Here is a 15461-nt window from a genome sequence, read left to right on the forward strand (position 1 = left end):
GTGAGATTGATTTAATGTATGTTTGTAATTCTTTACAACTAGTAGATCTTGTATCTCATCCGTGGACGTAAGCCAGTTGGGCTGAACTAAGTTAAATTGTTATCTCTTGTATGATTGATTAAATGTTTGATTTTGCTTTTACTGATTTAATTGGATTTAAGGCTATTTGGTCTAATAATTCTTGTCATTATTAATTCGATTAATTTTATATTTCTATAATAATTTATAATCCAAATTAAATAAATTAAAAAGTACTTCCTTCTTCAATTGCTACAAATAAAACTTTTTTTTTCAGTTTTGGGATACTTTGGGGTTTGGTTGGTAGTGGCACATCGGAGGGAGAAGGTAAAAAATATGAGTGCACAAACTAAGAACTATCCATCAAAGATCACTCTTTATGTTGTAGTATGTTGGATTCCTGCAGCTTTTGGTGGCCTTATGTTTGGTTACGACATTGGAATTTCAGGTTTACTTTTTTCTTTCCTTTTATACATCCTACTTGCAACTTTACGAGTTAATTGATTCATTTTCTTTGTATTTTTAACATAAAATTAGTTATTAAAAATAATGTTACTTGTGGTGAAATATTTATGTTACATACATGATAAGAATGAGAAAAAATTGTGGAAATTGGACATACAGTGAACAGAAGTAGCCATGATTTTTCTTATTCTCAATTCATATGCTAACAAGGAAGTCGTGAAATAAGTTACTGGATTTTTAATTTCTGTAATCATAATTTCATAAATTAAATTTTAATAATATAAAATAACAAATAATAATAATAATGAAAATTTGTCAAATTTGCTATGGTACTTGATTAGGGATTACATATTTACCATTCTATTTTTTTATACAATTTTACGATCATATTTTTTTTATGCAATTCTAGTCATTTATGAATAAAAATAGAATATTTCATATAAATTAAGGAATATTTCATTTCAATTATTTCTTTAATTTTTATTATATAAAATATAAAAATACTACTCGATGGTTCCAATTCACCCTAATAAGTTTCAAGTTCTTTTTTTTTTTTTTAAATCTGAGGTTGCATTAAAGATGGGTCAATATTCTTTAAGAAAATTGAAGTCAAATTAGAAGCGAGTTTAAGGGTACTTCATCTTAACCTGCTTTGATATATATATATATAATTATATTTTATTATTCATTTAAGTTTATATTTATATATTTGTATATATTAATAAAATTATTATTTAATACTTTAATTTAAGATATGAATTTATAAAAATATTGTATTTTTATATAATTGAGATGTAAGTTAAATTAAAAATTAATATTGTTATGAATACTATACTAAATTAAAATTATATAATTAAGATGTAAAAAAGTTGCTTTGACTTGTTGCCATCCCCACAAAGTGGGCCATATATTATTAGAAAGTTTATCAAGTTTAGTTTCTACTGCATTGAAGAGATCTTAATTTTAATTTGGATATATTAAGATGTGATCATTTTAATAAAATGAGATCGGGCTGCTAGTATTAGTTTGTTGAGTTAACTTTTGTATAACTCAGTTGTTTTAGTATATATGGTCTCAAAAAAAATTGATTAATTTCTAATATGTTGAAATGATCTTGAATAGATCATTAATTATTTTAAGGGAAAAACTAAGTGGTGGAATCAAAATGAGGTAAGCAGAATCTCACACACTTTACTTTTTTTTCAAACTTATGTATATATGTATATTTCTAAATAAGTAAATGTTTTATTTCTTTATTTTCAATATATGAAAATAGAATCAAGCATATGATTATTTTGTGTTTTTACTATGTAAATGATGGATCATGCTTATGAATGAAATGAAAAAATTATTTATGTTTCAACAAACGATTTTATGATAGCTACATTTTTACATCCTTAGAAAGTGAAATCATCGACACTAAAATTAGTTATACAGCCCTGGCTAATGGGTAATAGTAGTTAACATAGATATAATCATATAACCCTACTAATGGGTTATAGTAGTTAGGATAAGGCCCTGTTAATAGGTTATAATAGTTAGCAATGATCATAATAATGAACTTGTAGATACAACCAATGTCACAGATTATAGCAGTGGCTATAGTTAACGATAGACAAATGATAATGATGATTTATGATGATTTTAAAGATTGATCCATAATTTGTATGAAATATGTATTTGATCGTGATTTATGGTTTATAATTGATAAATTGACATGTTTTGATATTGATTTATGATCTACAAAATGTTTGATATAATGATGATTTTTGAAATGTTTTGACATTATGATTTGATGAATATTTTGAATGATCTATATGATATGTACGAAAACGATACTTGATTCAGTAAAGTGTGAGAGCCTATACTTATTGAGCTATGGTTTGCTCATTCCCCTTTTACTTTTTCTTTACAAATGATTAAAATAGTAAGTTTGCTTAATCTTAAAAAAAGCTAAAGGATCAAATTGAAAAGATTACTTGGGCATTGGAAACAATGTTGGTTAGTGAGATCTTACAAAATAGTTTTGTATTTTTATTAGTTTACATTTGGATATATAGATATTTATCATTAGTTGGAATAAATATATGAATTTTACTTAGCAGATTATTTTATCAAAAAAATTTAGAATTGTTAAAAAAGAAAGCTTCGTATTTCTTTGGGATTTTATTTCAAGGTAATATAGTCATATTACATCTTGGTTTCAAGGCATGATAGTTCTCATTAAACTTTGGATAACATTTTTTGATTATATGAATTTGTATTTGGATTAAATGCAAGAGGAGTAAGAGCCATGGATGACTTATTGGTTAAATTCTTTTCGAAAGTCCATGAAAGAAAGAAGCATGCTAGAGAGAACAATTATTGCAAATATGATTATCAAGATCTTCAAGCTTTCATGTCTTCACTATACCTAGCTACTCTTGTTTCAACCTTTGCTACATCAAAGCTTTGCACCAAATTTGGTTGAAAGCCTACAATTTTAGTGGCTTCTACATTTTTTCTTGCGAAAGCTGCTTTAAGTGCTACCACTCAGGACCTCTAGATGCTGATTATTGAGAGGATTCTCTTTGGTATCGGTGTTGGCTTTGGCAATGAGGCATGATTAATAGTTGGTACTGAATAAAATTTATCCCTGAAATGGTTCAAAGTTCAATTCATCCTATCTTTAAAATATGTTAGATGCATTATTGTATGTTTAATTGTTGAGTGATTCTGTAGGCTATTCCATTGCTCCTGTCAAAGATAGCTCACTATAAGAAAATGGAAGATTAGTGTCAAAGTTCAATTTTGTAGACTATCCCTCAAAAATGCCTTGAATAATCCCCCCAAAACATTGGAAAGAGAAGTCAGTTGTAGGTTTATGCCTAGAAAACATTTGGTTTATATATGTGATACTACAAATTACATTTTGGAATTTACATTACGAACATTGTAGTATTTCAATAAATTAACCATACATCCGAATTTAAAACTAATAATGTTGCCATATAAATATACTTTTTTTAAATAATCGTACTCAATATATGTGTATTCAATAAGCTACCAATTGATACAAAACAAATATAAGCCAATAATATTAAACCAATACCCTAATCTAGAAACTTAAATTATCCATTCAACATGCATGTTAAAAGCATTATAACAAATGAAATGCATATATTTACACCCAACTAACAATCTCCAACCTCAAGATTTAGCAGACGATAATACATACTCATATCACTCTTTATGGACTTCATCAAGTTCATTTATCATAAAGCTTCCTTTACTCTTCCACTAAAAAAAAATCAAAAGTAAATGTTAATAAATGAGAACATAATTTAGCTTTTTTTTTTTTAAGATATAATGATTTTATGAAATTAATACTAACCTTGAATGTTGTGGTCATAAAATTATATAATACTATCTCCTTCATAAAACGAAGGACATAATATCCACTTTCAATATACCTAGTTGACGAAGTACCTAAAAAATAAATTTAATGGGTTTAGAAAAAAATGTATCTAAATAAACTCAGTATAAAAGAATAAATTTTATATTTACTGATAATAGCACCCAATCTATCTTTGCTTTTTTATCAACCGTAAACATTACCCTAAATTGAAAAGAAAAAAATTACTCAATACAAAAATAAAAGTAATTATAAAGAAATAGAAGATAATATAATAACATGTAATACCTCTTGATAAAATTTTTAATATTGGAGTTAGGCATCTCTATTAGTTGAGCAGAATAAAATAAGTATGGCATAAAGGAATTTGTATCAATCACAATAAGCTGCCTATGACGATTACAAAATAATAAGAATGATATACTCAGATTAGGCATCATCTCAGATTTTGGAAAGATTGGAATAATTATTAGTATGAATATAATTTACACAGCATTATACGAGAGCAAATAATAATCAACCCATTTTTTCATGCATTGAATCACATAACAAGCATGAAAAATGATTGTGCCATTCTGCTCACTAATGATATTCGAGTCAATGAATTTGAATCTATAGGTTATTTGTCTCTGTTACTCATTCAAGCATTACTCTTGATCATCAAGTCTTTGCTGTTGTTGCTCAATGATTGCTTCATATTATGTATTCGTCATTTGAGGGATTTTCGGTCGATTACTGAAAGACTTTGATGGCGACACAAATTTACTAACCCTATAAACTCGACCATGTCTTTTTTTCGCTCCTAATGCTAAAGACAAGGGATCTTTGCCATAGTGGGTTGCCAATTCATCGGAATTAAATTTAATAGCATAATCATCCTAAAAGACAATAATAAGATGGGTCATAATAACAAATCTATGCAAGTATAGAGTCATTCATACAAGCACAAAGCCAATTATACATGATATAATGAGCAGTTATACATACAGTCTTTTTAGCCATTTCTTCAGTTGCTTTATCTACAAATGATTCATCATTCCATAAAAGTCCTTGTTTTCACACATTCCATTTGAAAACTTCAATGCCAAAGCTAGCGAATTCCTAATAAATTACTGTAATATAAGAATTAGAATCTATTAAACGAATGTTCATAAATATTCATTTATGAGTATAAAACAAGTATGTGAATACTTACAAGCTCATACTTGACATTTGTATAACCCTTTCTCAATGTCCGATGGTGATATACTTGTTTTGCCCGAATGTTCTTTTGTTTTTCTTTGATTTTCTAGAAAAGAAAGAAATTACGTAAATCACATATTAAGATATAGAATATATTACATAAAATCTTAAAAATAATTTTTTGTAATGGGTATGTATACCGTGAAATCATCTGATAGTCAATCTCGAACAAAAATCATCCAATCGTTATAACTTATAACATCTATATATGATGTAGGTGGAACAGCCAATACATCACCCTGATTAGCGAACGATAAAATATATTAGGTTGTCAATCTAAAAGTCTTTGAATGCTTTCCCAACCGATTGTAACATAAGCTTTTTACACTCAATTGAGACGTTGAATCATTCGTAAAAAGTTTAACACAATTAGTATGAATACATTAAATTTTAATTAAATAACCATTTAACAAATTTTATGAAATAGTTGAATAAACATACTACAATTGACTCCTATATACAATCTTTTAGATCATCAAGAACTCGTCACCAATTATGGTATATTATTGAAATGCTACTAAAGACGACTTAGCCAATATGAGTAGCTAACTTGGCAGTTCCATTAGACACAAGCTACCCACTTTAATTGAAGTTGATGTGAATTTTCATGTCAGTCACTCGAATTTGTTTATGTTATCACCTTTCTTTTTTTTTTTTTGGCCTACAGGTGTGTCTTCTTCATGTTTAGTAGCAAGAGAAGTATGTTGTTCGAATTTCATAATACTTGTGATTTTGATCATAATTATATGAAATACACCAAATTGTTTCTTTAAATTTTACACAGTACATAATAAAATACAAACAATATCATACTATATTTACTACACCAATATACATAAATCATCCTCAAACCCATAATATTTTACTAGTACAAGCCATACTATGATTCTCACCTTAAATAAGAGTTTCATGCAAAACAAATGATGAGTGAAAAAATACACATAATTTTCACAATACCATTCAGCAAACCACAATATTTACACCAAACTACACAAAACACCATACATGAAATGAAAGGTGCTCAGATGATTAAGGTGACGGTGGAATGAATAAAAAATATATATAGTAAGGAATGAAAAAAAAATACCTATATTGAAGAAAAATAATACAAAAACCAAATAAAATAAAGACATACGGATAAACATAGAGGTGCGTGGCATTGAATTATTAAAGGTCAGCTATGATGAGAGAGATAAAGAAACCAAAAGGCAAACTATATGGGTTTAGGGGTTTTGGTTTGGTTGCAATGTAGCTTTTAACCATTCTCTGTAATAGCAATTTGGGATTCCAAAGTTCAAGATGGGAATGAATATAAAAAATGATCAGTAAAAGCATTTTACAAAAAAAAAAACCTTTAATAATCTTCTTAATTTAAAAAAAAATTATTGAAGGTGTTTTTTTATAGAAAACGCCTTCAGTAATCCTCTCCATTTTTATCAAGGATTATTTCAGATATTTTCTAAAAAAAAACCTTCAATAATCCCTCTAAATTTTGACGATGAGATTATTAAAGGTGTTTTTGACTAAAAACACCTTCAATAATCCCTACCAATTTTTTACAAAAAATTAATGAAGGCATTTTTTGCAAAAAAATGCCTTCAATAATCCTTTCCATTTTTATCAGGGGATTATTCAAGGCGTTTTACAAAAAAAAAAAGGCCTTCAATAATCTATTCCATTTTTATCAAGGGATTATTAAAGGTGTTTTACAAAAAAAAAAAATACATTCAATAATCCCTTTAAATTTTGACGAGAAGATTATTGAAGGTATTTTTTACTAGAAACGCCTTTAATAATCCGCTTCAATTTTTTATAAGAAATTATTAAAGGTGTTCTTTTGTAGAAAATGCCTTCAATAATCCCTTTCATTTTTACCAGGGGATTATTCAAGGTGTTTTTTGTTAAAAATATCTTCAATAATCCCGTCCAATTTTTTAGAAAAGATTATTCAAGGCATTTTCTATATAAAAAAAAAGCCTTCAATAAATTGTGATTTTTTTTATTTGGGATTAGTCAAGACGTTTTTGCTTAGAAACACCTTTAATATTTCCTTTTAAAAAATTAAAAGAGATTATTGAATGTGTTTTAAGTTAAAAATGCCTTCAATAATCTTCTCGTCAAAATTTAAGGGGATTATTGAAGGTGTTTTTGGTAGAAAACGCCTTGAATAATCCCCTAATAAAAATGGATAGGATTATAAAAAAAACACCTTCAATAATTTTTTAAAAAAAATTAGAGGGGATTATTAAAGATGTTTTTAATCAAACACACCTTCAATAATATCTTCGACAAAATTTAAAGGGATTATTAAAGGCATTTTCTACCTGAAACGTCTTCAATAATCCCCTAAAAACTTAAAAAGTATTATTGAAGGTATTTTTGGCCAGAAACATATTGAATAACCTCATTCAATTTTTTGTAAGAGATTATTCAATGTGTTTTCTGGCGAAAAACACCTTCAATAATCTTTCCAAAAAATAGAAAAGGATTATTGAGAGTACCTTTAAAAAAATCACCTTGAATAATACTCTTATAGAAATTAGAATCAATCGCCCACTAAATAATTTTGTAATTTTTAATAATGGTAAATGTAATTTCTTAAAACTCCTTCGAACTCAAAACATTAAAAGTTAGTGGCGTTTGTTTGTTGAAAACACCTTTATTTTTCAGATTTATGGGTGTTTGTCTTATAAACTCCACTAAAACTGTCCCCAAACTTAGCATTTTGAATCCCTAACTCCAAGCTTCAGTTTTATTAATCTACTATTTCTCTTTCCTAACCAACTACAATTTACTTTCCGTTTTCTTCAGCTTTTACCATTCAAGCTTTGTCTTTTAAAACCCTATTGCTACTATTCTTTCATTATTTATTTTAGCTTTTACTTTATTCTACTATTCCTTTAGCTTTTGCAATTTTCATTATAATTTTTAGTTTAAAATTTTTCTCCAAAACCTATCTTTCTCAAATACCCATTTAGAACCCATTATCCCCTTCCATTTCCCTTTATTTTCATTTTTTTTTTAGGTTTTCTCTAGACCAGATTTACCTTATTTCAATCCCAAATACAAATACTCTAGCCTAATGTCTAGGTTAGCAGCAGAGTTATAAATACTTTATATCAAGCAATTGAGAAAATACTTGACAATAAGGAGTTGAAATTTTATAAATGGGATGATGACTTTTCCCATCTATTACAAATTATCAGGGATAAGCTGAATAAAGTTGTCAAGGTAACTTCTTATGGTGCTTCATACCTATGGTTAAAGAAATTGAGAAATCGTTCAAGTATTATGAGGAGATCCTTCGACTGATATTGTCGTAGTGTGTAAAACTGCTTTATTGTTCTGGTCTTCTATAAGTACTGGTCTGGTTATTATTTTTGGTTTGATACATAATATAATTAAATATTTGAAATGTTCATTTTCCTATAATTTATTTATATAAGTTTGGTCTGATCATGTAGCAAGCACTAAATGGATAAGAGTTGGAAGTCAAGATTAAGTTAAGAGTACTGAGATAGAGTGAAAAGTTTTCTTAATTTTTCATTTAAGAATACAAGTGAATATAATATGATATTATGCTCATGTTTGAAGTGTGCTAATATCGATTGGCAAATGCATGAAGTTGTTTTGGAACATGCAATTTGTATGGGAATTGTCTCAGGATATGTTAATTATATTTTCATGGAAACATTTATAAACCATGATGGATCATCCATATTTTGTAATTCAAGTGTTTAAAACATAATGTAATAAATGCTTATATGTAATTTATGTCACATTTGCTTTTCTATATTTATTGTATTGTAAATCATACATTATCTTTTAATTTAATTAAATCGATATGTTCTTTATATATTATTGGTTATGATTTCTTAACTTCTCAATGTCTTTATATATGTTCTTTACATTCTTTTTTATATTTACTTTTATGATGCAGCTAAGCTGCAATACGAAAAAGTAGATTAAAAAGAATACATATCAGAGATATTAGTTTAGAACTATCTATGGCACCTGTTGATATTGGCTATTAACTGAATCCTTTGAAGGGGAATGTATGTACTATCGATTCTAACTCAGTCACTTTTAACCCTTTAACTGATATTGGATTTGGCAATACGAGAGGTCCAAGTTTAGATAGTATCCTGTCAATTGATTCTACTTTTAATTTAAATGCAAGTATCATAAACCCCATATTTAGATTTTGATTATAATGATTAAAGTATTGATAATTTACAAATTGATTTTTTATTTTTTGCAGTTGATAACAATGGTTAACGGAGGACCAGAGGCCGGACAACTTTAAAGGAATTGTTAGCACTACCTCCAAACGAGCATATTGTAGTGTCTGCAAACTCTGATAGGTAACTAATTGGTGAAGATTCTCAATTGTTGGCTGGATTTCTAGGCATGATTGCTCGTAATGGAATGAAATTGCATGTTCATTATGAAACATGGCATAAAGTTCTATTAGAAGTTAAGGCTGTTTATTGAGGTATTAGTATAATTAATTACATATAAAAATTAATTATTTTAAATTTGGTTTATTGATTAAAACTTTTTTTTGTATTATTAAAGTCAAGACTTGTACTTGAAATACCAACTTCATTTATGTTATAGCCATTGGGAAATAAATATAAAGATTATAAGCATAATTTGAAGAAAAAGTATTTGATCGAAATACTACTGTAAAGGCCACGATGAAAAATGTACCATGTAATGTGATTAGGTGACAATATGAACAATTAGTTAGATTTTGATTCTCAAGAAAAAAAGAGGTACTAATTTATAACTTTTAATATTAGGTTTAATAATAAAGGTATTTTATGATTTAAGTTGGTAATATTTGTATTTTTACTATATATGCAATTATTTCTTATGATAGGAAAAAAAAAAGATTGAGATTGGTAGCAAAAAGAAACAGAAATATGGCCATACAAGTCGATCAAAACGTTTTGCAAGAAAGCAAAAAGAAATAGTAAGTTTATGATATTAAACTTCTCCAAATGAATGAACTTGGTTTTCATTGTTGATATATGTGTCGTAATTTGCAATATATGTCTATTTACAACTTTTTGTGCCATTAAAAGGTAAAAATGCAAATTTACAGTTATTGTTCTATTTTAAAAGTTTTAATAGTTTCAATATATAATATTAAACTTATCCAAATTATTGAACTTAGTTTTCACAGTTGATATATATGAAAAAGTTATTGATTATGTCTATTTAGGACTTTTTCTATCGTTAATAGGTAAAAATATAAATTTGCTATTATTGTTCTATTTTAACAGTTTGGATAGCTCTAATACATGATATTAAACTTGTCCAAATGATTGAACTTGGTTTTCACAATTGATATGTGTGAAAAAGTTATTGTTTACATTTGTTTGAGACTTTTTGTGTTGTTAAGAGGCAAAAATGCAAATTTATTGTTATTGTTCTATTTTAATAGTTTTCATAGCTTCAATACATGATATTAAACTTGTCAGAATAATTGAACTTGGTTTCCACAATTGATATGTGTGAAAAAGCTAACGTTTATGTCTGTTTAGGACTTTTTATGCCGTTAAAAGGTAAAATGCAAATTTGATATTATTGTTCTATTTTAACAGTTTGGATAGCTTCAATACATGATATTAAATTTGTCCGAATGATTGAACTTGATTTCTAAGGTTGATATGTGTGAAAAAGTTATTGTTTACGTCTATTTATAACTATTTTTGCTGTTAAAAGGCAAAATTACAAATTTGTGTTATTATTATATTTTAGTAGTTAGTATGGCTTTAATACATGATATTAAACTTTTTCAAATGATTGAACTTGGTTTTCATGGTTGATATATGTGAAAAAGTTATTTTAACAGTTTGGATGGCTTTAATACATGATATTAAACTTTTTTAAATGATTGAACTTGGTTTCCGCGGTTAATATATGTGAAAAAGCTGTTGTTTACCTTTGTTTAAGATTTTTCGTGCCGTTAAAAGGAAAAAATACAAATTTACTATTATTATTCTATTTTAACAGTTTGGATAGCTTCAATACATGGTGTTAAACTTTTTTGAATGATTGCACTTGGTTTTCGTAGTTGATATATGTGAAAAAGTTGTTGTTTACCTCTGTTTAGGACTTTTTTGGCCATTAAAAGGCAAAAATACAAAGTTAATGTTATTATTCTGTTTTAACAGTTTGAATAGCTTCAATGCATGATATTAAACTTGTCTAAATGATTGAATTTTGTTTCCATGAAAGATATATGTGAAAGGCTAAAATGTTTTTTTTGTTTACATTTGTTTTAAGATTTTTGTGCTGTTAAAGGGCAAAAATATAATTTTATAGTTATTTTTCTATTTTAACAATTTAGATAGATTAAATACATGATATTAAACTTATTCAAAATTTTTAACTTGGTTGACAGGCTTGATATGCATGAATAAGTTACGGTTGATTTGTATTTAACAATAACATATATTTTTATATAGGAGATTGAAATGGGTACAAAATTGAATGTGTGAAACTTTTTCAATTAACCCACACAAAAAAAGATAGATTTTACCTGAATGTTGAAACACAAGAAATTGTAGTAATTTGTTACATTTATTTTATACATAAAGTAAATATTTACTATTTTAAACATATTTTGGATTAACCATTAAACTTGATAGTTTTATCTTATTAATTTATAAGAGAAAGTGAAAAAGAAAATGGCTGCTAAGATTGAAGTAGCATCTAATGGTTGAGTCAACATGGAAGAATTGAAAAATTAGATTTTCACAGAAATTGCTAGAAAAAAAAAAAAGACATGAACGGGTCTGAGGCCTTGAATTGGTTCTAACACCATCTGGCTACTATGGATGTAGCTCTCAGCAATTTACATTCTCAAGAAGTCAATCTTCGTGGGACATTTTCATATTGAAAGAAGAGTTGCAAACTATGCAACAACTTTTCCAAGAAATTGAAGTAGAAAGAGAACATGAGCATGCTAAAATTGAAAAAGAACGTGCTAGAATGGATAAGAGCATACAAAATTTCAGCAGTTGCATGATTGATTTGATACTCTTATGAATTTTGTGCAACAACAATTTTCAGGAACTAATCTAGGTGGTTCACCAACTCAGGTATTATATTTAGTAACTATTTATATTTTTTAATATAAAAATTAGCTTATTATTAAGTGTTAAAACTTGTATGATATTATTTAGTAGATTCTTAAGCACACTAGTGACCAAAGTGGAAAAAATCCTTCATCAAATGATAGTATTTCAAATCTATGCAATCATCAATTTCATACATTTTAAATTTTTTGGTCAATGTACTAAAATAATTTGAATGTTATTGCATGTATTATTAAACTTAGTGTTACATGCATATTTAAACAAATTATGTATTTATAATATTTGGTTTATGAATTTAAGTTTGTTTTTATTTTTTTTAACATTTTTATTTAATGATAATAATAAATATTAAAAAAAATTTTAAAAATAAATTTCTTAATTTCGCTGTATTTGTGTTAAAAAACACTATTAAATTTTAAATTTAGCAACGTTTTTCTGATACAAATGCCCATAATTTAGCGATAATTGCCCTTACAAATGTCGTTAAATAGAGCGACATTTTATGATACAAACACTACTAAATTAACGGTCTTTATCTGATACAAACATCATTAAATTAGCAACGATTGTGCTTACAAACGCTAATAAATTAGCAGCGTTTCTTATAAAACACGATTATTTTCTCCGACGCGGGTATAACAAACGCTTTTAATAGCATTTTTGGCAAAGGCCATAAATCTTTTAGTGACATTTATAAACGTCATTAACATTAAAAAAAAAACAACACTAAAGACCTAAACCCTAGTGGTGGCCCAGTCGAGCATCGTGGAGCTGTGAGCATTCTTTTTCAACTTTTTGTAACCATAGGGATATTCTTTGCAAATCTGGTGAACTACTGTGCATCAAATATGCACCTTTATGGATGGAGAATGTCTTTAGGGCTTGCAGGCACACCAGCCACCATGTTGTTCATAGGTTCTTTGATCATCACAGAAACACCTGTCAGCCTGGTCGAGCGTGCAAAAGAGTCTAAGGGACACAAAACACTGAAAAACATTTGGGGTGTCGACTAAGTTGATGCTGAGTTTGAGCAAATTGCTAGGGTTAGTAAAATTGCCCAGGAAGTGAAACATCCATATAGGAAGCTCATGAAACGCTCCAGCATGCTCCCTCTAATTATAGGTATCATGCTTCAAGTTTTTCAGTAGTTTACAGGAATCAATGCCATCATATTTTATGCTTCTTTCTTGTTTCAAATTGTTGGATTCAAGAATAATGCTTCCTTGTTGTCCTCCATGATTACTGGAGCCGTAAATGTTATCAGTCTATGCAGTTGATAAGATTGGTAGGCAGAAACTACTTCTACAAGCCTGTATTCAGATGTTTATAAGCCAGATATGCATCAGTTTTAATATATTGAAGATTAAGATTTACAAAAAATTTTATGTAGAACTGTGATAGAAAGTTATTTGATGCAGACTGCAACTGGAACAATTCTTTTACTTCACTTGCACTCCACTGACTCATTAACAAAAAACCAAGCAGCTTTTGTTGTGGCACTGGTTTTTCTGTTTGTTATGGCCTTTGTTTGGTCCTCTTGGTTGGCTGATTCCGAGTGAAACATTCCTTCTGGAGACAAGAATAACAGGATTCGCATTTACAGTCAGCTCTAACATGCTATTCACCTTCATCATAGCTCAAGCATTCTTATCAATGATGTGTCATTTACGTGCCTTCATATATTTCTTCTTTGCCGCCTAGATATTTGTCATGGGAATATTTGTGTTGTTCCTATTGCTAGAGATGAAGAACGTGCCCATTGATGCCATGGTTGAGAGAGTCTAGAATAAACAACCTATTTGAAAATTGTTCATAGTTGGTGATGAAGATGCAGAAGCTCAAAGCCAACAAATTTAAAGATGGCATAATGGCATGAAGGTAGTGATGTTACTATCATCAGGGATTTAAATAGCGATCACGATCACGTTTTTTGTCGTGTTGCTTTTATTGCATTTTCAGATATAACGGAGATCATTGCGATCATAGCAGTCGTGATTTTTTTTTTTTGCATAATTTATTATAAAATGTAATAATTATAATTATAATTATAAAAACTCTTATTCAATGATTTTAAAAATAGTTTATGACACTCTATTTTTTTATTTTTTAAAAAAATTATTCACAATTTTATTTAGATTATAAAAAGCATTCATATTTGGTTTATCCATAAATTTTTTCTTGGCCAAGTTTATATTCAATATTAATTCTAGACTAATCAAATATTAACAAAACATAATATGTTAAATACTAAGTATCTATATTTAATAAAATTAAAAACTTAAAAATATAATAATTTCAAATTCCATCAACTACAATTATTGATATATATTTCAAATTTTACCACATGGTAGAATGACGAGGAGGATCAAATTTTCTATCTTCACTTTAAGAGCCAAGTTGACTCTATCTCTATCCCTGAGGCCTTTGTTCTTGAAACATTTGAGGTAGAGGATATATTTGAGGATGATACATTTATGGTGGGGATACATTTGTGGTAAATGATACATTTAAGGTGGAGGATACATTTAAAGAGGTGGAGGATACATTTGAGGTGGATAATAACCATATGGAGGTGGATGTTAAAAATTAAGTTGTTCCGATGGATAGTAATGTCCTTGAGTACTAGCAGATGATTCACTATACTCAAAGTTACTAGAATTTGGTCTCCTACCTGAAGATAAAGAACCTCTAGAAATATCATAGTGGTTCTTCATGGCTTTTCCTTTTGATCGAGCTGTACGTGCACTTTGACCTTCACTAGATTCAGCAAATGGATTTACTCCATATTTTGGCATATTAATGAAAAGTCCACCAGTAGCAGCAAGCCCAAATTCTCTTCCAAGTGGGCTGTAAGGTCGATTTATATTCATATTATCACTAAAATTCATCCCATCACCATCACCATCATCATCATCTGGACTTAAACCACCACCATCATCATCTGGACTTAAACCACCACCATCATCACTCTGACTTGGTGTTGGACTTGAACTTGAATGAGACACATTCTTTTCTTGAGATTGGTGTGATTGTTTCACATTCATTTCATTATCAGAATTACCTGCAGGCAACCAATCAGAGTTTTGACCATCTAACAGAGGATTTTTTTTCTCTTGCAGCCATTCTATTAGTGGATCATCATCTTCAAAAATATGGTCAAGGCTAATAGGATTAAAACTATTATTTATCTCATCAATGCTCATTCTTTTTTGATATCTCATCCTAAGCCT

General features: G+C 28.2%; 1 pseudogene; it reads left to right on the forward strand.

Annotated features, from left to right (window-relative positions):
• Window positions 1-354: 354 nt before the first annotated feature.
• On the forward strand, window positions 355-14016 carry LOC111307095 (sugar transport protein 8-like; annotated as a pseudogene).
• The last annotated feature ends 1445 nt before the right edge of the window (window positions 14017-15461 follow it).

This window comes from Durio zibethinus, chromosome 22 (assembly GCF_047325235.1).
Source record: "Durio zibethinus cultivar Kanyao isolate XHJ-2024 chromosome 22, ASM4732523v1, whole genome shotgun sequence".
Classification (NCBI taxonomy): Eukaryota; Viridiplantae; Streptophyta; class Magnoliopsida; order Malvales; family Malvaceae; genus Durio; species Durio zibethinus.